The 26355-nt window shown below is 38.2% G+C and overlaps 1 long non-coding RNA gene across 1 annotated transcript in view; it reads left to right on the top strand.

The window, feature by feature from the left end:
- Positions 1-26355, top strand: part of LOC122791797 — a 158606-nt gene that overhangs the window by 82974 nt on the left and 49277 nt on the right. The window contains exon 2 of the long non-coding RNA XR_006363197.1: positions 7333-7486. This is a non-coding gene — a long non-coding RNA (uncharacterized LOC122791797). The remainder of the gene's footprint in view (positions 1-7332; positions 7487-26355) is intronic.

Below are 26355 nucleotides of genomic sequence, written 5' to 3'. Positions count from 1 at the left end.
GAAGAAATAGCCAGGGAATTGTTATGGCCAGGCTGGTATAGGCCCTAGGGCCAATAGCCTATTACCAACCTATGAATCTATGAACAGTCATACCGACACTACTCAGTCTAAGAATAATGGCTGGATGTGAACTAACTACCTAGGATCACAAGCGAGAGAATATTATCTGAATTGCAAGTGCCGCCACACGAGATGTCAGTGTACAATTGTAACAATGCATATTTGAATGGATAACATCACCACTGTTTAGTAGCTTGATATTTGTGCTAAAAAGTGGTGGAAGAGCAAAATAATACTGTACAGCTGCACATCATATATGTATCTGAATCCTTTTCTGCACAGTATGAGAGAGAAACAACCACTCACACAAAACAGTCACTGCTGGATTCAAACCACCTATCTAGCTACATAGTCTAGGGAGCACAGTATCAACAACTAGTGCCACAGGAGAAGTCATATTATGACTGTGAAGTAGTGCAGTTATGAAATCATTATGTAATCAAACTGGGTTTTGCCTGGGGATAATAGAAATTTATAGAGTAGCCTCCTGCCACTGAAAATGTCCCTAAGTGGAAGTGTGCATAATGGTAACTGTGACAGTCAGTTGTATACAAAAGTAATCACAGTCAAGCTATTAAAACAAGCTGGATTCAAACTACGTACCTATCTAGTTACAAAACTTAGAGGACAGTATTAACTACAACTGCCACAGAAATCCGCCTTTTGTAGTGAGAGAGTGAACTTATGAAAAATGATCTCATCGGTGTTGCAGAGAATATGTTTGTGGCAAAAGTGGGATAAGGTTTGTGTCCTCTCTCAGTATAAATGTTTATCTTGAGTGGCAGTAGATACAGCACATCTGTTGATGAAGCTATATGTACCTGACACTTAAGCCTCACACAAGAGTTCACCACAGTGAGATTTGAACCTCTTACCTATCTAGTTACACAATCTAGAGTAGATAGCATGACCTGCACATGCCACAGAAAAAGTATGACTTTTAAGATGAGAGAGAGTGTACTTTTGACAGGCTAATGTCATCAGTGTGTTTGCATTAAAAGTGGGATAAAGTGAAGAGGGAGCAATAGCCAAATTTAAACTTTTCTCCTGAGATGAAATGGACACAACGCATCTGTTGTTGAAGGTTTACTTACATGACACTAGAGTTTGGAAGATCAGGTAGTGTGCATTACAGGATTTGTGGCAAATGCATGTGTCTGGACAGATCAGTATAAATGCACTGTGCTTGTCCAATGTAATTACATAATGCTTTGCAACATCTGTATGCTGTCATTCATATACATCGTGTTACTGTGTGTGACATGTACCTCTTTTCACAGTATGTTGTTTCAATGATGATCACAATTGTAAATCATCTGATTGTCAAGCAGGCATTCATGACAGTTCATCCTAGGATGATTGTACTGAAAACAGTAATTGTTTATTGTATCACTGTCAGTTGTATTGGCTCATGCTTGGACAATGAGCACTGACAATACAGACACTTCCAAAACATGACAGTCCACTGCTGAATAACACTGACAGAGTATGTGAGAAAAGGTTACACACTACTGTCAGAAAGTTGTAAGTGTTACCATAACCATTGGAGTGCAGACATGCATTATTAGACTGAATTAACTGAGTCAACATCACTGTGAAATCCAGATACCTTGGCTGTAAAATTCTAATAAAACATTCAGAAGTTGTATAACTATTCACAGAATTAACAAACAAACAAACAAAAAAAAAATGGGAGGCAAAAACTGGAGCTGAAACCCCAAACCTTTATTATACAAGAGTCAAGTGCTTTCATCCTTAGTACAATAGGACTTCATCAGCACACTACATCACTGCTAAAAACACAATTTATATCATCACTCCTAAAAAAATTGAAATAAAGTGCATGGTTAACGAATCAGTCACCATGGCGACACCTAAGCTAATGACTTAACAGTGCGGATTTAACCGCATTCAATACATAAATATTCCTTTTATTTATATACAAATACATAAATACATATCCTTGCACTTTGTTAAAGCATAAATGCAAAAATAAAACAAACCATTGACATAAACCCCCCACTAAAACATCTTAGAAAAAAAGCAGCTCTCAACTTTAAAAAACTAGACAGAGAAATGGTTTCATTTAAGCCAGGGTATACAGTAGCACTGGTTTTCAATTGCCATTTAAGTTCCTGAAATTCTAAAAAAACATCCTCTGGCCCTCCTCTCTGCCCTAAATCAACCTGATCAATAATTAGAAATGTACATCTATAAGACGGGTTTTTGTCCAAATGTTTATACAATGCATTTCCCACATCTGTTTTCTTTATATCATAAAGGTGCTGGTAAACTCTTTTTCTCAGAATGAGTTTAGTCTTACTTATATAGAATGTCCTGCAAACCTTGCATACGACTAGGTAAACCACTCCTTTACTCCCACAGTAAAATTTCTTAATAATGTTAATCTGCCCAAAACCTTGTAACACCACAGAAGTCCATTCCATAATATATGGGCATTGGGCACAATGGACACATTTAGTCATCTGTCCACTCCCCGGTCTTCACACAGGCCTTCCAATAGTCTTAACACACAGATCCTTTTTATACACAATGGTAGGCCTTTCCCCCAAAATATTTATGTGTTCCTGCTCAAAACATGATCATCTGTTATCATAAAGGTCAACCTTACATATTGACCTTTCATAAAGGCCTTCTTCTGATATATAGGGTGCCTACTGTCAAAATGCAAAAAAGCTTTGGAATATGTGGGCTTATGATATATGGTGGATTCAAAACATTTTTTCTCCTTATTTTTCCTTATAGTAATATCCAGAAAATTAACTGAATCCATCTGAACATCCATCGTAAACCTCAAAAAAATCAGTACTTTAAAATGACACAATTATCATTCTCACATCTCCTTGCCACATCAGAATTTTAATTTCTGTCGTACATTATCAGAACTTTCGGCAATGCCATATATTGAGAAAGGGAACAGACAGAAGCTGACATTTTGTTAGCAATACTGACAATAGTTGTTTCCAACAACGTATTCATATACCAAAATGTGCAGCAATATTTATTCAGACTCCCCCTCTGTAAAATTATTTGTAAACTGGGTTTGAATTCTGTATCACCTGTCTTTTTTAATAAACTCAATGCACTTATACCTTGTGCCCCAGAGAAGGTTAACTAACTATTGCGTTTTATTCACTCAGTACTATCCAGAGTGCTGATGGCCAAACAATGGTGCTAGGCTAGTTTGTGCTACAGAAAGCAGGCCAAATTAAAATTTTCTCTTTTTCCTTCAGTAGTGAACCCTAATTGCATGCTACAGAGTGACAAGCAAATGCAAAAGGAAAAAAAGTTATATTCATAGGTGTTTACTAGGCTAACAACCACAAGGGCCTTTTTAAGCCTAGCCATGCATCTCAAATCTCAGACAAGAGCTGGTACCCTTGATAAGTGTAAGCAGGAGCTTGGGAGATAAACCATTTACAGACTGCCTGTGCCCATTAGAGATATACAGTAGGTGCCAAGCCAGGGATGAATTTCCTGTTCCCCATCCAATTGTTCAAGTTACACTTGAATTGAGTTAGGAAGGAACTCTGCTTGACATGGATGGGGAACCTGTTTCAGAGAAGGGGTAGTCTCTGAGATACATAGCTGTCTTTCCAGCAGGTCTTATTTATATCACAAGCAAGGTTTAAGTCTTTAGAACAGGTAAATCTGGCACTGTCTGATTTTTGGATATGCAGGAGGTCCATCAGGGTGGGTTCTAACAATGCCTTGTATGCTAGGCATACATCTCCCCTCAACAGCCTATAGGAGATGGATTTCAGGATAGGGCCTTGAGGTGGTCAACACAGGACATGTTACTTATGCCCTGTATTCTTTTTGTGAGGAACCTCTGTGGACATTGCAATTCTTGGATATGCCTGGTTAGGTACATACCAAAGGGGTCACTATACCCAATGATGTCTAATCAATGCCAAATACAGTGGAGCAATGACCTCCTTAGACTTAGATGCCATACCTTTGTTTATAAGTTGCACAGCATGGAATGATTTCCTCACTACTATAGACACGTGATGGTCAAAGGATAGATTACTGTCTATGTGTGTCCCCAAATCCCTGACTACTGGGTCAACTCTTAGGGGAGTATTGTCAATATGAAAGTTACAAGGGGGTAGATTACTTTCCAGAGGACTCTATTATCCATTTCTTTGCATTTAGTTTTAGTCCATGGCTCTGATACCAGTTATTTGTCTGTGTCACCCATTCCTGGGGAACATAGACTGCACTCCTTATTTGCAACCATCTGCAGATTTAGTCAGCCAGTGGCCTTTGACATTGGCCTTGACTTCAGAGAAGTAAATGCCAAAATGCATTGGTCCCAGGACCGATCCCTGGGACTCCGTTTATGACTGACATCTTTGCAGAGGTCGAACCCCCCCCCCAATTCTAACTTCTTGGGTCCTATCTGTGGAGGCAGCTGGCTATCCACTGAGTGGCATAAGGGGTTATACCTAACCTCTTAATTTTGCCAACAATGCCCAAGTGAGGTATTGTGTCAAATGCCTTGGCCAGGTCAAGATAGGCATCATGAACCATTTTGTTTTGCCCTCATCCATTGCTTTGATGACCTTCTCAAAGTCCACCAGATTGAGTAGGCATGACCCGCTCTTGCCGAAACAAAACTGAGCTGGGTCCAGTGACTGGAAGTTTCCTATCGCATTATTGATCCTCTCCATGATAATTCTTTCCATGACTTTGCATATGAGAATAGTGAGACTTGTATGTCTGTAGTTTCCAGGGTCTGTAGCTATCTCACCTTGTGCAGATTTCTCCTTTCCACATCTGCTTGCCACACCGCACATAGTATTTAGGTTAGACATCATCAACAGGATTTCATGTAATGGCAATTGTTCAGAAAGAGATCACAGAGTGAATGACAGGAGGTCATTCTCAGAACAGTATATAGAATTACTCATGACATAAACATTTACAATACAATGTATTAGTATCATATGAATAATTGTGAGATATGGATAAGTTCTACAGCACATATGACATATATGTCCACATTACTCATGTTACTACTTTTGTGTTATCATGCCTTATAAAATGCCATATGTTGCAACATCCATATCACATATTGTTATTAATGAGAAGAGGTGAGTTTACAACACATTTGTAACATCAGTTCACATGGACTACAGATAAGATTTTTAGCATTTATCACAGATTTTATCTTTTTCACTTCAAATACAACATTGGGTGTCAATATTTATATCTAAATCCAGTCATACAAATATATGCAAATTGGATTTGAACCCTACATTATGTGGCCTCTTTCTGTGAGCTGACTTCACTTACACCTTGTGCCACAGATATATTTATCTCACAGGTGAACTTTCTTCATCCAGTACTGTCCAGAGTGCTGCCAAAAGTACAGCATTGCCAGTCTCAATTGCTCTACTGATGGCATTCAAAATTAAATTTGTACTTTTTTTACTTTAGGAAGTGAACTCTCCTTCACTGCTAAGGACCACTGACAGTCAAGGGTGCAGAATGCCAAATGGTATGCAAAGGATGAAGACAAAAAAATAAATAAATAAAATGAAACATTATGAAACAAATAGTTAAAAATGTGCATTTGTGAAGTTTTATCAAATTTTTATCTTGCACCATGAACATATACTCCTTAAACATCATTATGCTCATACAAACAGCACCCTCTCTAAATATGAACTACCAAACCAAGGCATTAATGACAGACATATGAGATTATTATCACTATTTGCCATAGACACAGGCATATAACTAGGAAGAGGAAAAAGGAGATTACGCATTTTCAAGATGTGACATTGAATCAATTCACATTAAAGGTGCAACAGAACCAAGTTCTGAAAATTGTCCTTTGTAACTTGGCAGCAGATGTATGGATGAATGGGATATTTGCAACAGTTAAGCTAATATTTCCACACCCAATATAAACCTAATATTTGTAACACTGCATCTGTTTTTCTTCTTTTTATTTTGTGAGCATCATTACCTTATCTTTGCTTTTCTAACAATGTAATATCATTTGTATTATTTTTGACATCTGTTTCAATGAGTAATGTACTTCTTTAGAACTGCAGACACATTTTTATTTAAAGGTACAAAGTGTGATCATAATCAGTTCATAGCAATGTTAGAAATGTTGTTCTCATAAGTCAGTTAATGTAACACCAGACTTTCTTGCAAGTCTCTTCTCCCTGACACACCCTTGGTAAGTGTACGTCAAAGATGACAGACTGTGAAACATTGATTGTTACTGCAGTCAGACTAATCATTCTTATTTAGGCTGTGAAACACCAATTGTTACTGCAGCCAGACTAATCACTCTTACTTGCAAGCCCTTACCAGATAAAACACTTCAATTCTCATCAATGCTGTGCTAGGGTGTGTGCATGCCATCATGTATGTCCTTACTACATGTTTACCTGCCCTGCACTTAGTGTAGATTGTGGAATTCATTAATGTTAATGAGTTCACACATAATCTGCATATTTACAGTGCTCAGAGGGGTGAATCTGCACTATATAAGTATTATCATGTAGGTAATGATCTTGTATCATAGTAGGGGAAACTGTTTGGCTCCAGAAAACTCAATACTGCTATCTGCCTAAAAAACGTGTTTCTAGTTTACCAACTAACTTGCTGCAAAGGTGTGTTGCTGTTTTTTACAAAATGTTGTATTTTAAATTTACTGATGGATTGCATTTCACAATACACCCACTTGTTTACTGTCTACATTGTTTGTCCCTTGCTGTTGGTAAAATCATGTATGTTATTCATTTCTTTCCATTAAAAATGCTGGAAAAGAGTGTTACCTGACATTCTGGAAACTTTTCTCTGGGAATCTGAACAGGTATTGCAGAAGCCTGTTGCATCACTTATTAGCAAGTTGATTTTTTTTTTTTATTTGTAGCTCACAGAATGTGTTAAGCCTGTTATATATACTTGTCTGCCCTCCATACAAGTGGATATCCGACAAAAGTTTTATACATTTCTACATGAAAAGTGTAAATTCTTTTGTTAATGCTGCAATGTACTACAGAGTTACTCAATTACTGTCCTCCTTAAACATTTTTACCATTGTTTTTCATTTCCTTTATTTCATGTTTGAGGGGGTCATTATTAACTTGTGTCTACTCATAGGAAGCCTTACTTTTTCAATTATTTTTGTGCATGATGGATGCATACATTCATTCATATTTGTTTTGTTAACAATGAGCTGTGACTTATTTTTATTGTTCTTTTATGTTTCATCTCAAACAGGGCTATAGTGCCCAAGGCCTCTGTACCCCACAACAGTGATGGAGAGAATGAAGTTATCTACCAGGCAATATGTTGAAATGGCTCATTCCTCTTAGACAGAGGCAGAGATGACAAGTTCTCCTGTGACCATAACTGGGACCAGGTCTTTGAAGATGTAAGTGTTTTAGGAGGTCATGGCCATACCTATCAGAATATCAGACATAGGGCCAGTGATGTGATAATGCATGAGAAATTTTGGGCAGTTGCAATTGCCCAGGAATGTATGGCTATGGGGGTGATCTTGCTAATGAACCACCACTGTCAGAGAACCATACAACTCACTGGAGGGTTCACACAGAATTGTTGATGCTGATGCTGATGTGGAGGCCATCCTAAGTGTGTCTACTGCAGAACTTTCAGGTATGCAATATAATTAAATAATTTTCATTCTGACGGCCTTTCTTTACCTCAGGCCAGTAATCAAGGAGCCTCAATCCTCAGCACTGATACTGATGAGAGATGGTCACTAAGTACATGAATGTATTTACACTGTATTTTTCAGATGCAGCTCTCTGCATCAAACACAATTTCCCCCAAGAGCATACAGGGAACACACTCCAGACCTGGGATTAGATGTCTGTCTCTCTAGATCCAAAATAGACTCACTTTGGAGCACTGTGTCCCATTTTCAAGTAGCTGACACACCCACACCTGGGTATTTGATTTACACACACACACACACACACACACACACACACACACACACACACACACACACACACACACACACACACACACACACACACTCACGTGCACATGCACACCTACACACACATGTATACACACACACACACACACACACACACACACACACACACACACACACACACACACACACACACACACACACACACTCCTGATACAGATTTATTAACTGTACCCCTTTTGCCCAGACTATAATGTAACTATGCTGCCACCAGTCAACCATGCTCAGGCTCATGCTTGAGTATCCAACTATATTGAGTAAAAACAATACTAACATAAATGGTAGAGTATAACCAAAGCAGCCAGGCTTTTTGGAGTGACCATGGTGGAAGTAAAATAAGCACAAGTACTCTTATGATGTTAAACGTATTCTCTAAAAGACCAGCCACAATGAAAGATATAAAATATTTAATAATAAATAGTAAAGTAGAAAACATGAGAATACTAAATATCTAAGTACAATAAACACCAGAGTTTCAATCTCAGGAGAAATAACAATATTCAAACAGATGCAGAAAAAATATACTCAACTAATCTCACTGTATTTCATGACTGTCTAAAGAATAACTGTTCCCTAGCTATCTTAATTAATACAGCAAGGCAAGATTGGATGCTGAGATGCATACTTCCACAAGGCAAGGTTACGGGCTTCTAACAGACTGAACTGAACAACTGAGTTATAACTCAACTGATTGTACATTGATTTTTATATCTGGTTCCAATGAAAAACAAGCTGCTGTCAGAGTTCCATCCTCTCAGTGCTGGTTATAGAATGACATCACATTTGATCATCTGACTTTGGTACAATACACACCCAGAGCTATGCTAAGAACTTTTGCAGTATCTGAAAGCTAGAGGACAATTTCAAAAACCTCTACTTTTCCCTTCCAGAATTCTTTGTTTAAACATAAACATTTAATCAGTTATAATAACACTGTTGATACATTTTTAAAACAAACATCTGTATAATAAGTCAGTGTGGTAATCAATGTCACAAAATTATTTACAAAACTTCAGCTAACTATGCTGACACATGTTACACATGCATTGCCCCACTCTCCCTGGCACAGATGGCAATATGTCACACTCATTATAGATGTATATGTTATATCTTATAGCTATCTATATAGAGCCAGCAAGAAGGCTGGCATAGAAGTGATACTAAGAGAGTGAAAGAGTGTGTGAGAGAGAGAGAGAGAGAGAGAGAGAGAGAGAAGGATGGTGGGGAATTAAACTGGATAGCAGACGTCTGTATGAGATTTTTTTTTATTCTGAAGATTTAAAGTGGATTGTTTTCTGTTTCTTGTGTCATTTGCATTGTGATGCTTATTAGCCATCTTATATCATCCAATCATCTCACATGGACACTCCCACCATTGTCTGTAGCTGTCTTTAAATAACTGATCTGTTCAATGTAATGTATTAGAACAAGAACACTCATCTATCTACTTTCTTAACTGAATAAACTACTGGAAACGTCAACAAGGTGTTTTTATTCCTACCACAGGGAGGGTATCAAAGACAGAGACAGAGTCTCCTAGATCTGATAGCTGAATTGATTTTATCTGGGATAATCCTCTATACACTGTTTTGTGTTAGTCCTGTCACCCTCTGGGTCACAGGTGTGATACCAGCCTTCACTCCAGCCCTCTGGATTATCTCCATTTCCTTTCTTATATGTAGGCACATCAGGTTCTTATTTTACACCACCACCACCTGCACATGGTAAGCTTACCTTTTTATTTTTATTATTCTACATTAGCATCTATTATTTAAAATATGTTTTACATAACATAAATTTGATCAGTTTGTATTCTATTTCACTTTGCTACGCTGATTACTTGTTATCATAGCTGATCCTGCCAGTGGCATTGTAGAATTCCTACCGCCTTATGTCACAGCATTGGTAGCCTCTAATGATGACGGTAGCTATGAAGAAGCACAGTCTGAGAGTGCAGAGGATCAAGCTGACATTTTGGTCAGTATGCCTACCCATACTCATGAAACAGGGACCTCAGATATAGGAACAGTTAAGGGTGACACAGTTGAGCAGGATAGTGTGGTTATACCAGTTGCAAAGCTGGTTCATTCTCTCTGTAGTCATCATGAGAGGGAAGTGCCACATTGGGGGGGGGGTCTGCTAGAAGTGCTTGCAAGAGGCCTGCTGTCCACCCTCTTCCTGATGCTCATGTATCAGTAGGTACCATACAACATATATGTATGGCTGTCCCAGAGGCAAGGGCACATTCCACCAGGGCCTCAGAAAAGTGCTAGTAGCAAATGTTGAGCATTCTGATGTGTGGAACTGCCTGAACCATGTGGGTGACTCCTTGGACAGGATGAATGACACACTGGATTGGCAGTGTTTGTAATGAAGTATCTGCTGTGGGAGGGTTGGTATTCACATGGTAGGAGAGCCGCTACATTGTTTGGTATTAGCTAACTTGACCATGCAATATTACACTTCCATAGTGTAATTATTTCCACTTCTCCATCAGTAACTACACTGTCCACATCTGGATGTGACAGGCCACGTGGTCATGGTCCTGGACCTAGTCAAGATGAGAACTTATCCAGCATCCATCATCATTCATATTCAGATAGCACCCTGACTACTAACCAGGGCCATATAATTAGCAGTGCAACTCTTGGCAGAAGTAGTCCTTGGGTTAGGTGGTGCTGACACTGAACTGACTACTTTACCATGCATGGCTCACACATATCCAAGATGCGAAGATGTAGTGTTAGCACAGTGCTTGATTGTGTTGATGCATGCACACTGAAAAAAAAACTTGCCCATACCACCCCCTCCAACACACACAGGTTATCTAAACACTACTGTTGACTGATATACACAGAGTGCATAACCACTATTTGCTTTAATGAAAATGTATTGCAGAAGAAATGTTTTATGTATCATTCTTGCTCAGTTGTGAATGACTGGTTATGAAATTGTAGACCCTCACTGTATTTCTGTTAGTATTCTTAGTAATGCAGTCATACTAGATATTTAATTATTAACTATTGCTATACTTGTGCAAATGATGCTACCACTGACCAGCTCTCTGGTTTATATACATTGGTCAACTGAAATGCTTGATACATAGTATTAGGAAAAATTCATAGTTGTAAATTGCAAGCATCAGTCATAAGCTATTACTGACATTACTGTAGACCTGATCATGTTTCATCTTAGGGACATATAAGTATTTGCACATGAGTGTAATCAGTTATATACCTCTTTTTTTCATACAGGTCCCACACTTACCTTGTTAATACTGCCGTTATAAGTTGCGTACTTGGGGGTTACCTCTTCTTATGCTAACAGATCACAACCATTATATGGTTAAGTAAAGGGTGTGAACTCTTGCAAGCATCAGTTTTAATATTTGTATGTCTTAGGATCTTAGGTTTTCACTTAGGTAGTAAGTGTGTGTGCTCTCCTTTGCCTCTAAGCCAGAGCCATGGCATATTGTGCATGCCTACTTTTGCCAGCACCATTTACAGCTGATAGTTCTCATTTAGACTCCTCATCTGTATCTGCTGGAGCTGCTGGCCCTGACTGCAGTGCCGAATACTGTGGTCCTGCCCCCTTTTGTCTTTGTTGAAACTGTTTCTTGAGAATTATATTGTGTAACATGGCACAGACTGTAATTTTTGGGCAGACATGGCTGGGTCATACTGCAGGGAATCTCCTGATGTGGCTTGACACTGGAACCTTGATATGAGAAAGGCAAGTGCATTGAGTGTGGGCATCATTGTATCCTTGCTGAGTGGGGTTGTATGCATACTTCTCAACTGTCCAGATTTTCACAGATTGTCCAGATTTTTGACTCCTGTATTTGGTCTGCTCTATGTAAAATTTGTCGATTTGTGGCAAATCACTGAGGATTTAAATAATTTGAGTTTCAGACTTCATATTCTTCAGAAAATACATACTAATGCAAAACTTGTTATTCTAGCAACTTCCTAAGTTTATAAGAGCAATGTTTAAAATCTGGCCCTGATTTTAGGCTTTTTTCCTCCATCATTTTTAGCTTTGTCCAGATTTCTTGCTCTTAGAGGTTGAAGGTATGGTTGTATGGGTTTCTCATGGGTGTCATCAGCCAAGGTTCCAATGTATAATCTGAATCTCCCACTAGATGCCTTTGTGGGAAAGTCACCCATAGCAAATCTTGTGTACAGCTCACAGGTGTGCCTGAGTTGCCTGCACAGACACTGTAGATGATCCCTTCAGCATTGCATATATCCAGACAGTTTATTGAGTGGTATCCTTACCTTTGAATGCACTTCCTTCTCTGTTTAATGGGTTTTTTTTTTATTTCTATGTGTGTGTGCAATCTATGTCCCCAAAACTTCAGGGAAGTGTGCTGCTGCATAAAATTCCTGCATGGTTCTTGTTCTGTCCTTTGGGGTGCATGGGAAACAGATATGATCCCATGTTGTAGCACTGCATTTAGAAACTGATGTAGTATTATAGAAGTTAAAGCCTGTGACATCCCTGATATATCCCCTGTGGGTCTCTGGAAAAGTACCTGTAGCTAATATATATAATGCTGCACGCAACTTTCTTTCCACTGGGATGGGTTCTCCACAGTTTTCCCTGGGCCTCAGCTAAGGGTGGCAGAGGTTGCATATTTCCTCTAGTGCTTCCCTGTCCCCCTGGTGTCCTTCTACTATTTCTGTGTCCCTGATAAGTCAATCAGGGTTTAAACACCCTTTTCCTTCTTGGCTGAGGTCTGGCAGCAGCAACAGCAGCAGCATCTTGAATTAAAGCCTGTTGCACATACAGGTTAATGATGGCAGCATTAACCTCTAACATTTTTTGTTAAGTGTAATCGTGGCTACATTCCAAAAGGATTTGGATTTCAGGGCAAACGGGGAGCACTGAATGTACACAATTACTTTATAGATCCCTGAATAGCTCTGCCATGCTGGATTGGCTAATTAACATGTAATTTGGCTACTAATGCTTTCATTAGCATATTCTGCCATTAGCCCTTATTTTAGGGCTCTGCACTAAGTGCAGAGTTTTTTTATGAATATGAAATAGTACCTTATTGTTTGTGAGATGCACACATGATAGCAGCATTATAGGTTTAGGCATAAATGAATCTGTCCCATTATTGGTACAATAAATCTATCATAAAAATTATTTTCTCATATGAAAGCCTCACCAAACCACCGTCTTTTTAAGCAAATATTTACTTTAGTTTTTTTTGAAAGATAGCATGTGTAGAAACTTGTTATTAGTGCAGACAGATAATTTTTCTTTAATGTTTACTTTTTATTGCCTGACTTGAATGGCTCACCATATTACTTCTCCCTTACAAATCTGAGGTCATTCAAAAATGGCTCAGAGCTTCTGTCAAAGTGTTGGGTTGCACCCCATATCATCAGTGTGCTGTCAGTATCCCTTTATACTTGAGATGTCAGGTTAGATTTAAAATGAGAAATGTTCCTTCTTTGAAACAAGTATTTCTGTGTTAAGTTCTGCATTTACCTGCCTGAGAGAGTGCAGTTTAGAGGAAAGTGATGTCATCACAAGCTAATAGTGTGATACAGTGATAATTCTTCATATCACAGACTAGATGGTTTAAAACTGGACAGGTTTTGGACAATATTTCTGGCTTTCTGATTTGTGTGGACAGTTTAGATAAGGAGAATAGTGCCATGACATAAGCTTCTGTAACTGCTCAAAAGGGTTTTTCTGGATGAAAGTAACTGGCCCTGTTGTCACTTGTTCAGGTTAACAGCCATCTCTCAAAAAATAAGGGATACATGCATCAGAGAATACCCAGAACTTCAAAACTTCTGGGGAGGGGGGCTGGTGGCCCACACATATAAAGGCTGTATAGGTGGATTTGGACATGGGCTTAGTAATAGTTTCTACCTTGAACCCACCTGGTCTAAAACGAGCCCTGCTCATGAGTGTACATTGAAGGTTACTGTACTTGAGTGGGGGAATGGTGACTTTGTTATTATTTCTTTAACATTCTTCCCAAACCTCAGAGGTCACTGTATCTTGTGTTGGGCTGGGGACACTGTTTTCATTATTTCCTTAACTTTTCTTATCAACTTCAGAAGGGTGCACAGAGAGTCACTAGAGCCTGTATAGGAGCACTACACTGTCTCTAGAATTAACAAGCTGGAAACATTATTGTAATCATTTATTTTTCATTTTCCACACAATCAATCATCTGATGCCTATACGTGTAGGTATGTTTTGGGGACAGTAAATAACCATACTGTTTACATATGTCTGACAGCAAACATGTTATATTCTATTTGTTTTTTTTTTTCAGTTTTGTCCAAGTCTGACATCCAAATGGTACACAGACGGTGACTGTCTTTTTGGGGGAGGGTGTGAGGAGGCATACTTTATATAAATATGACTGCAGCAGCTTAAAATATGACTGTGGGCATTTCTGCCTTAACTTTAATCCCAATTTAACACCAGAGGGGGATGCACAGCAAATGATTAGCTATTTTGAGGTGGGGGTAGGGAACAGGTACTGTTCCCATATAGGATGTATGCATCCTCAGAATCATTCCGCTTTTCAGTTTATTGTGAACTGGTGTTTGGTCAGCTTTGAGCATTGAAAAGTTGGATAAAGCTTATTTCTTCCTTGAAATAAAACAGTAGGATTGAAGTTCTTTTCCATATGCATGATTTTTGTTCAGGCCATCACTGGATCAAAAGATTGGAAAAAAGCTATAAAATGCACCTCAGAAAATCTATAACTCTATGGCTTCTGTCTACCTAACAGCCCACTGAGTCCTAGGTTAATTTAGTAATTACAGTGTTGTCTTAGTCAGTTAGGGTATATTAAAAGCATGCAGGAAAAAGAAAAGTTAAGTAAGCTTGAATCCCATTCCTTTATTGTGGTTTTCATTCAGACTATCATTGCATGAAAAGGTTCTTTAAAACCTCTGAAATACACCTCAGGCATCTAGAACCCCCCAGGTTCTGTGGGTCACCTAGCTTAATGTAGTTGTTTCCTCCACAGTTATCAGAGTGCTCTTCGGCTTAGATAGAACATGTTGAATAAATGAAAGAAAGAATATCTGCAGGAATAAAAATGAAAAGTAAGATAAACAGTGAGAAGAAGGGAGAACAAGTAATCGTGATAGTGTGAGTAGGCCTGGTTGGGTTGGACAGTGTTGTGTGTGTGTGTGTGTGTGTGTGTGTGTGTGTGTGTGTGTGTGTGTGTGTGTGTGTGTGTGTGTGTGTGTGTGCGCGCGCGCAATGGAGCCTTTTCTCCAAGGCTGGACCTGGTTAAGCATAGCTATAGACAGTGATGAAAACACCTTGTTTCTCTAGCAGCCCAACTGACCTCCATAAAAGGACCACTGCTACAGCTTTAAAATGGCAGCAGGAGGTTCACAAGGTATAGTCACCTTATAAAATGGATAAGTGGGACTAAGCCTAATACTGGGATGTTCAAAAAATCAACCTAGATGACTTTTTTGTTTTATAGAACTTAGAGCTATGTGCATGTGCTGTATGAACCATGAGATAAACCTAGTGTATTTTAAATTAAAATGTAGGAACTATAAAAACAAAACAAACAAAAATATAAACGTAGAAAATGAAGCTCAACAACCCAGTAGGAAATGCTAACTTGTTTGACAGAAAAGATGTTTCAGCTTCATTTAGCACATCTATTGAATTCTTGACCAAAGATTAAAACAATATTTGTTCAGCTCTACTTTGATTCTTACTGTCCAGCTTGCAACAACAGTAACTGCCTGATCTCGTTGTCCTTATGCCCACTATGCCATCACAGGAAATGTGAAGAAAGAGATTATTAGGAAAGTGTTGCACAAGGGGGTTTGCACCCTCTGCACCACAAAGTTAAGGCTTTTGTCCTCACACTCTAATTTACTAAATATTCTTTCTGTAAGGCTGAGCCAACTCAGATTAAACAGGAATAGATTTATTGTGATCTAATGCAAGCTTAGGGTTAGTATTGTTTCAATTTTAAGGTGTGGGGAGAAAGACAATCAAATTAGGGGGTACAGTGAAGCACTGTATTCCCTAAAAGAATGAGTTTTTTAGTATTTTTCAATATATAGGTGGTATAATGGGCAATGGGTGGAAGGAACGTTGGGCAATTCAGCAAGGACCTAGCCACCTGTATATCAAAGTAGATCCATGTTTTTCTGCATGAAACAGAAGCCTATCTAGTGAAAACAGGTTAGCTCAAACCATTTGCCCCAAACCTGGTAGACCTTACAAAGATGGGCAGACTACTGCCAACCCTTTATCCATCTCCATCTATCTTAACTTCAAGGTCATATCACCTAAAGTTGGGTATACAAAGCAAAGGTTGTAACCCTATTATTCTATTTCCCCTTTCTTAGTGTGTTTTCTGTTGCCCACATTTGTCAGCCTAGAGTTTCATCTTGTAAATTTCGAGCAGATATAGATATTTACATGTTGGGAAACTATCACTTGGAGTTTGTTTTCCTCTTGTGCTCTCTTTTCTTAGCACTTTTGAAAGGAAGATGTTTATTTTGAAATCAGGTCACTGATTAATGGAAGTTGTGATACCAATGAAATTAGTTGATTGTCTCTGGGTCACATCTTGCGAACGCATATTTTTGCTGACTCTTACAACTCAACCATCTAACTTCTACCAAATGCCCTACTGATCCATTTTTCATTCTTCCCAGATTACTATTGTCAGGGCTGATGCAGGAGATAGTCAAATACTGTTTGGCTGTCATCCTTTTCAGCTATTTTTCCCTTCTTATACACCTAGACTTACCCTTCTCAGTGTCCCTGCAACCAGCCCAATACTCAGCCTGTAATGCAGGCATGTCATTTGATCATACAAGTGTTGTCCTCTTAGGCAGACTTTTCTCTCATAGGGAGTTGATGGTGCCATTAGGTCCTGAGTTTACACGAGACTCTTCAGTGGGACATGTACTCCATGTACTATTATTCTTTGTCTCCACTTGGGATGGGTGAGACAAAAATGACAACTCACTCCCATTTATCCCAGCTGTGTCTTCCAGCACCTGGGCTATATGTTAGTTATCAGATGGCTGAGATATAGTTGGGTGTCCATTTCTTTATGCTGAGGATATAATGGAATGTCCACATATGTTTATTTTGAAGTGTTTATTTTGAATATGCTGCCCAGTCCAGTGGATCTGATGTTTAAGGATTTTTTCCTCCATTCTGATGACATTTGGACTTAATGTAGACACTAATGTTAATGCGATGAGTTTTCCATTGGATGTCGGTGATTTTCTGGCAGCATTGTTGCTAGTACCTTACCATGATCTTTAACTCATGAAGGCTTCACATCCATAAATAAATGCAGAGATGAAAACTGAACTGCATATCTGTATCTTTATGTTGTTCCAGCTGCACTCTCACCTGAATCACTGAAGGAAACTATACAAGCCTTGAAAACTTTGACATTATATTTTTAAAGTGTCATATTTATTTAACTTATTTTTTTTTTTTACTTTTTGCTCGTCTGACCCAATGGATCTTATATTTTTCACCCTACCCTTCATTCTTCTGGACCAGACCCTCTAAGCTGACCTAGCCTCTATCCCAGATCAAACTATGCTCCTGGCAGGGTAAGAGTTTGTAAACCTATTCATTCTTTGCAAGACTTCACTGGTTTCCCCATTGATTTTTATGAAACTATTGGTACAGACTTTGGACTACCAGTTGTTGCTCTGTTTCTTGACCCTGCTGAGGCATTGGACACCTTACCAAATAATGATATAATTATGCAGAGAGGTCATGTTTTATGTTATTTATTAAACATCCTGGGTTGTTATCAGGGCCCACTGATATAGTGTTTTTGGCCTTGAAAGGTGCATTGATGACATCTTCTCTAGTAGTGGTTGTGAGGATTGTGTGATGTGGTATTTTCATTGGACTGTCGTTGGGGGGTGGGGAGTTGGGGAGAAATTTCAGCTGAACCTGTCAGCGAAAAGGTTGGCAATGATCTCCAGTTCAGTGTGGGTGGTGCCATTTACACAACAGTTTGCAGAATTTATTGTAAATGGCATTACCTACACTGAACCGGAGGCTGCATAAAACAATCCCCCCAACCATTACTAGAGAACAGGTCAGTAATTCACTTTCTAAGGCCAAAAACACTGCACTGATAACATCCTAGGATGTTAAATAAATATTATGAAACATGACCTCTTTGGTTCACTTGAATCACTTTTCAGCTGGAACCTTTAGTCAAGTTTTGTGCCCAAGGAATGGAAGATGGCTACAGTCATTCCCATGCACAAAGGAGGCCCAACCACTGATCCAGCTAAGTACAGGCCCATAAGTCTTACTAGCCTCATGTGTAAGACCATGGAAAGAATCATCATGAACATGATAAATGAAAACATAGGTAACCTGCAAACCCTGGATCCATCACAGTTTGGCTTTGTTAAAAGAAGGTCATGACAATTAAATCTGGTGGACTTTTTCGAGAGGGTCACCAAAGGGCTGGATGAAGGTAAGGCTGTGCACACAGCTTACGTTAACCTGGCCAAGGCTTCTGATGCAATACCTCACTCAGGCATTATAGACAAGCTCAGTAATTTAGGTATAATTCCTTAGATCACCCACTGGATAGCCAACTGGCTCTCTAATAGGACCCAGGAAGTCAAAATAGGTGAGGCCACCCCCACAAGGCGGCCAGTCAGTAGTTGAATCCACCAGGGCTTGATAATGGACCCCCCTCCTTTTTGGCATCTATTTATCTGAATTGGAAGCAAATGCTGAAGGTTTATGGCTGACTTGAGTTTGCAGAGGATTGCAAACTGGGGGTTATTGTCATCACTGCAAATACTAGCATTCTTCAAGATGGTCTATCTCTGACTAATAAATGGTGCAAAAGCCATGGTCTTAAACTCAATGCTAAGAAATGCATAATTCTACCATTTGGGAAATCAACCACCCCGGCTAATTACCATGTTGACCCAGTGGTCAGGGATCTGGGTACACACATAGTAACCTTACCTTAGACCACCATATGGCCACAGTGGTGAGAAAATCCATTTATGTTGTGCACCTTATAAGTAAGGGCAAGGCATCTAGGTCCAAAGAGGTCATTGTTCCACTGTACTCCACTCTTATCAGACTAATCATAGAGTACAATACTCTCTTTGGTATGTACCTGACCAGGCATATGCAGCAACTAGAGTGACCTCAAAGGATCCTTACAAAAAGCATACAAGGTGTAACAAACCTGCCTTATGCAGAGTGTCTTAAAGCCATTTACCTTTACTCAGTCTCCTATAGATTGCTGAGGGGTGATCTATGCCTGGCTTACAAGGTACCCGCAAACTTCACACTTATGAATCTCCTACATATTTGTAAGTCAAAGAGTACCACAAATACAAATTCTAGGGACCTGAATTTTGTCTGTGATTTAAACAGAACATGCTGGAGAGACAGGTATATGTCCCAGAGACTGCCTCTTCTATGGAACAGGCTTAACATCCATGTGAAGTGGAGTTTGTCTATTATCCAGTTTAAGCACAACTTAGACAAGTGGATGTAGAATAGGAAATTTACACAGGGTCTGGGACCTATGCCCCTTATGGATAGAGGTAGCTTATAAATGTTTGGCCCTTAATGTCCTATTTGGATGCAGGACGTTATTATTCTTTTGGGAAAACCTGGCTAGGCTTAGAAAGGCCCTTTGGATCATTAGCATAGTAATAGTCTATGAATCTATTTAATTATTTATATTTCTGGCATTAACCAATATACTGTATGGTAGTTCTAAAACTATCTCAAAGGTCAGAAACAAAGGATTACATGTTTTGGTCAAATATCTGCTTGAACTACTATCCCATCTGGAATATTACAGGGCTATGTGACAGGTCCAATGTTTTTTAATTATGTTTTTCTACCTTTCCTAAATCTTATAAAAGGACATTTTCTAAGTATGTAGGTGACTAAAAGGTAGGAGTTATGATAACACCACAGAAAGATTGACACCTTTTTGTATTTTAACTATAGCTCCTCACCCCAGCTAACAGTTTTCCAATTCCTGACTTACTGACTAAAGGCAGCTTTATGCTGGACCTCCTATCTTCAATCTCACACTCCATTCACAGTCTGTGATTATGGTATAATAATAGTCTCCACCAAAGTTATCAACTATATTTCACCTGAACCAACCATACAAATATGTCAAAGCCTTTAGCCAGTGTTAGCTATATGCATATTTATTATTTCCATTCAGCTTTTGTGCACTTCCTTACATGAAGAGGATGGAAACCCCATAACAATCAGAGTTCACCCTCAATATCAGGTCTGGCTACCATAGTTGACATATCTGACACCAAGCAGGGACACAATCCTTTTCAAATTTATGTATGTACTCATAGATGACCATCATATTGATCACTGCTGCAGTAGCTTTAGCTATATGGCTTATATCTTGTATAGGATATAACAGCAGACCAGCTTCCAAAGCTTCATGGCACCTTTCATGTACCCAAACCATTAGTCTGCTTGAGCTGACATGACTAAAAAGACAGGTTTGAGCACCAAGGCCTTCAGAGTGTTCCTACCATTAAAGAGAGTGCTTCTCTGTGGGATTTTAAGAATCAATGGTTGGCTTGTATTGTTGCATTGCTGGATAGATAAGTTCTCTTTAGGGAAAAACTTTCCACATTAAAACTTTATTGTTTTAATGAACTTTTCTGCTTATGAAAGTTATTTTTAAGCTAGGAGTTTGTGTTTTAATGGACTGTTGCAAGACTTAACTGTATCTTTAAATGGGAGTGCCCTTTTTCCTGTCAGTTTTAAAGTTGTTTAAAGTGGTTGAAAACCATTTTCTTTCTGCAGAAAAATCATGTTCATTTTACTTTTTCAGGCTGAGAAAGTGTTTTCATGTACTTTTTACTGTGTTTTGTGAAAAAAGTGATATTTAATGACATTAATTTTTCACCAGTTTAGGCTGTTCATTTTTTTCCAAGGAAAGATGCACTATTTTTGGCTTGACAATGGAACAAACTACTGGTTACATGGTCAGTATTTTGTCCAAGGACAGAAAAAAAAAGTTAAGCAAACAGCCTTTACCACCACAGTAGGTTAGCAATTTGCCTCAGCTGCAGGTGTGAGACTCTGCTGTGGCCAAACCTGGTTCCTCAGACCATTCATTTTTACCATGGATTCCTCTGGTGTAGCACCTACAGCCACTATGGAATAGGAGTTAGCCATGTCCTCTGCTGCTATTGGAATCCCTTCAGGGGGTATGGGAGAGCCACTCTTGTTGGTCCTGGGAGAAGGAACAGGGAAGACTTTCCTTGTTTGGTCAGAATTTTGTGTCCATCCCTGGGGAAGCTGCTGTTGCCATTAATAACACTACTGGCCCGATATTTCCTGTAAAAAAGAGAAAAAAAAAATAATCATGTATCTGCTCCTCCTCAAAGTTCCTTAAACAATAGTAGTTTACTGGGTCTGGCTCAGGGTTTAATTCAGACTATTGATCCTTTTTATAAGGTGGCTTCTGGTAAAAAAAGTGGGATGGCTCTTTTCCTGAAGAGGTTCAAGATGTTGAATCTGGACAGGAAGATGAAGGGACAGATACTTTTCTCCAAAGATTTCGATTTGGATTCAGAGGAATGATCAATTTCTGATTTGCTCAGTGGAGGCTTTGTCTTTCTCTGAGACAATTTACAGAATATCCCAATGTTTTCAGTGGAAGAACACTAAGGTTTCTCAATCCCTCAGAAAATACTATGCACTATAACTGAAAGAATTTCCAGAACTTTCACCCATTCCTCCAGTTCTGCCCACTTTGGAGGATGTGTGCATGTCACTGCCTATAATTTTCCTGATAGAGAGCCAGATGTCCCTAAAATGGCAGACAGAATGTTTAAAGTTCTTTAGTCTTTTAAGTTTGTATATGCTCATCCCAAACTGGGCCAGCAGCGACAGCTTTAGTTATAACTTAATCCTACTGCTGCTAAATATTTAGTTAATCCCAATCCACTTCTTTCTGACAATGATGGGAAAACTATTGATAAGTATGGAGAAAAAAGAGTTTGCTTCTACAACTCTGACTTTCAGAATTTTGAATTGTTAGGCTCAAATGTTAGAGTTTATTCTGACTAATTGTGTAATTGTGAAAGTATGAGGAATGTTTTGTCTGCAGTTTCTTCTTGTGAGGAAAAACAGTTTTAAGTAATTTAGTTTCTTCTATTTTACAGGTCACAACTCATTGTTTACAGACTCAGAAGATAGTTCTTTTAAGGCTATGACCACTGGTACTGTTTTGAGAAGGTTTGCCTGGCTGCATTGTCAGAACCTCCCAAATGATGTGAAAAATGAGATTTTAAATTCTCAGTTGGACAGATATTTCGTTTTTTGGTTCCTCTGCAGCAGAGGTTATCAAAAAGAGTGCTGAAAGTGCTAAGTTGATACAGGAAATCTCTTTAAGATGTTTCAGCCTTCCTTTTCCAAATTTTCTAAGGGATTCTCTAAACCTTCATCTAATTTCAGCAAAAAATCAAAATAAACAGTCTCACCAAAATGTGGGAAATCAGAAGTTTAAGAAGAAATGGCTGGGGGTTCCAAAAAGAATTCAGGAACCCTCCCAAACCAAGGACAGTCCAACAAGTCAAAATGATTATTAAAGGGACCTTGCTTCTGAAACCAGCTAATCTGGCTGACTTAAGGTTTTTTAAACATTTAAAACTGTTTTACTGATTGGTCTGACCTCTGCTAGAAGAGTATCTGAGTTGCAAGCTCTTATGGTGAGTCAACCTTATCTCATTTTCCACAGATTCAGATTTTATTCTGAGAGCTAATCTTTCTTTTATGCCTAAAGTGGTATCTGAGCTTACTTTAAGCCAAACTGTTCATCTCATCATTTTCTTTCCTGCGCCTACAAATGATGGAGAAAGGATGCCCACAGACAACTCAGATACTATTTTGACAGAACAGAATCTATCTTCAGATCAGTTGTTCATTTCTTGTACAGGCAAGAAGGGACAACCTCTGTCAAAACAGACTATTTCCAAATGGTTGTCTCAGGCTAATACCTTTTGTTATTCTTACCACAACAACACTATTACAGGCAATGCCAAGGCCTTCTCTACCTGGGCCTTGGCTTCATCTGTAGCTTTTTGGAAAGGATTCAATTCTAGAAGTATGCTAAAAGCAGCAACTTGGTCCTCTATACATACTTGCACAAGACACTACAGAGCTGGATGTCTTCTCTAGATCTAGATCAGGGATTGCTAGGACCATTCTCCAGGGTCTCTTGGACCCCTCCACTCCCAAAATGTAGTAAACTAGGATAATTTACCCATATAGCTAAAACTACTGCACAGTGATCAATTTGATGAACATAGTACAGTTGTGTAAGTAAACTTACCATAATAGTGGATGTTCAAATGATCACTGCTGCAATAGCCACTCCCTGCCTCTATCCCCTTGTTTTTGTTATGTTATTTTATGCCAGGGTGTAGATATTTATTTTTGTTGTTCCTATCAATGTCCTTTCATGGCTCAGCCTCCTTCTCTCTGTTAGCAAGAAAGATCTGAAGAATTGGCAACCAAATCTGTCTTTTTAGTCAGCTCGAGCTGACTAATGGTTTGGGTGCTGCCCTGAAGCTTTGAAAGTTGGCCAGCTGTTATATGCTATGCAGGATATAAAGCATATAACTAAGGCTATTGCAGTAGTGATCATTTGAACTTCTACTGTTATTGTAAGTTTACTTACACAACTGCAATTTCTTACCATTTCAGCCAAATGCTATACATTTCCATACAGATCCAGCTCCATTCAGAGAATACCAACTCACTAATCTTTTTCAACTGCTGTTAATTATCTTATCAATTTCTTAGCACAATAAATATGGATATTGCCTAAATTAATGGGGTAACTAAGGACCAAAAATAGGGACAGATTTTAAATATTGGTCTTATAAACTTAGAAAGTTGCGAGAATAACAAGATTTATGTTAGCATGCATTTCCTGAAGGATTTGAAGTTGGAAACTCAAATATATGTCATTTAGTAATTTAACACATTGATGATTTAGCAGAAAAACCACAAATATTAAGAGTAACAGACCAAAAATATGAGGCAAAAATCTGGGCATTTTGTGAAAACCTGGAAGTTTGTATCTTCTAGCAGGATTTATTTATCCTTCATATCCAAGGAACTACCAAACTGGACCAGTAGCCAGAAACATGCAGGCATTACCAAAACCTCTCCCTTTATTATAGCCTACTCCTGATAAAATACTACAAAGATTCACCCCAATCCTTCTACTCAGAAATAACAAATTTTAAAGATTGGGGTAACAGTCATTATAGCTATCCACATCTAAAGACTAGCAACACTGACATGAATTATTGAGGTCAAGTCAAATTCAGAATATCATAGTATACAAACATCAAAAATATAACCTGTTTATAATTATACTTAGCTATACCCCTTTACACTGCTACTATGTAGATAATATACAAGTAGAGATTTGATGACTTTCTAGCTGCCCCATCATTATAGACATTATAAAATATATTTAAATTTTTTATTCTACAGTATGTGTAAATAGCACTAATATTTAGAACTACATATAAGTAATCATGTTAATTTGTATAAAAAAGTATAAGTGAGCAAGCATCAGTCATCTTAAAAACATTGTAATATATTAACATCCTAAACATAATTTAGCCATTTGATTTCATACTGAGCCATATCCCTGTAGACTGCTACTGGTTAGATATCTGTATCCATGGATACTTTATGGGTTGTTAATAAGATCATCATAATAGTGCATATTGTCTTAATATAATTTTGAACAAACCACACAAACTATGCACATAGAATCCTTCCCCTACCATAAATCTTTTTACATGGATAATGCCAAATCTACCAGAGTATTTGTCCTTTTTCATGCCATGTTACAAACTGAACTAAAATTTACCCATATTTTTCTTGTAACTCTTTTAGCCAAAGTCAGTGGCAGCCAGGACAGTTTTCTAATCCCAGAAAAAGTTTTCGAAAACCTGACCACTCTATCATTTTTATTTTTGCAAACTTCAAACAATGCAGTCTTTCTACTCCTTCTGACAACCAAATCACTTGCAAATTTTGTCACCTTGTTTTATTCTTCTGTACTCATCAATTGTTGATCCACATAAATAGCTTGACCATAGGCTTCAGATGTTTTACAGATGGTTTCTTTTGATCTGTTGCATAGGCATTAAGGCATCATATTGGTCAAGAAGTGATAGAAAATCACCCTCTTCACTTTCTGTCACCTACTGGGTATACTATTTCACTAAATTTCTTAACTCATATACGATAAGTTCAGCTAGAATTACTACATCTTTAGACCAGCTGTCCGACAGAATTTATTTCATAGGCATTTTTGTTCACTTCTACCCATATCCATCAGCCAAACCAGCAGCTGCTACTTAAAAAATGTTCCTGATTCATCAACATTTTGCAAAGCTTCAAAATTCAGCAGTTTAGCTTTACTAAACCATTATCATGAATTTTTGCACACTTTTATCTAGCCTGAGTTTCCGAAATTGATATCAAGATCAACTTTACAAATGCAGCAACTGCAGAAGATGACAAGGTTCTTAAATCTCTGTGAAATCTCTGAAAATCTGATATTCTTTTTTAACACCTTCATTAAATTATCAGTTAAGATACTTTAACAGAAAAGTGAACAAATCATATTAACATTTTTTCATTTACATACATTATATTTTCTTTCTTTGTAATTTTACATTACATAAATTGCTGAATTCATGTCTTGCCTTACACCTCACTTCTCACCCTAAGCACTATTCTATATGCATTGTTCCCACAATTTCCATTTATTTCTATGTAATTTTCTCCTTTACTTTTCCAAAGATCAGTCTCACAGTTCTTTTATTCTTATAATATTCTATACTTCAAAGACAGATGTTTTAGACTTTGAGTTCCATTTTCTAGTAATTGCTTTTTTTGGCAGTCAATAGAATTAAACTTAATAAGGCCTTACTATGTCTAGGCAATTCATATCCCATGTCCCAGCTCAACAAGTCACTTCCTTAGTTACAGCCAATATCTGAAAATGTGATATTTTTGAACATAGATTTATAAGACTGAGGAGGCCTTTGCAGCCTACATCTCAGTGGATGATTAGGTGTTGGTAAGGATTATGGAAAGCTAGGGTTTGGATATGAACCCATGAAGGTAATGCTTGTAGCAACATTCTGGTTGTGCAAAATGCCTCAAGACCTTGATAAATTTGGTAGGCAGCCAAATCATGTCAA

The sequence above is a fragment of the Protopterus annectens genome, chromosome 17.part0, assembly GCF_019279795.1.
Source record: "Protopterus annectens isolate FY-2018-M chromosome 17.part0, PAN1.0, whole genome shotgun sequence".
Lineage (NCBI taxonomy): Eukaryota > Metazoa > Chordata > Ceratodontiformes > Protopteridae > Protopterus > Protopterus annectens.
Note: the sequence above shows the minus strand (reverse complement) of the source record. Positions and strands in the feature narration are given on the sequence as shown.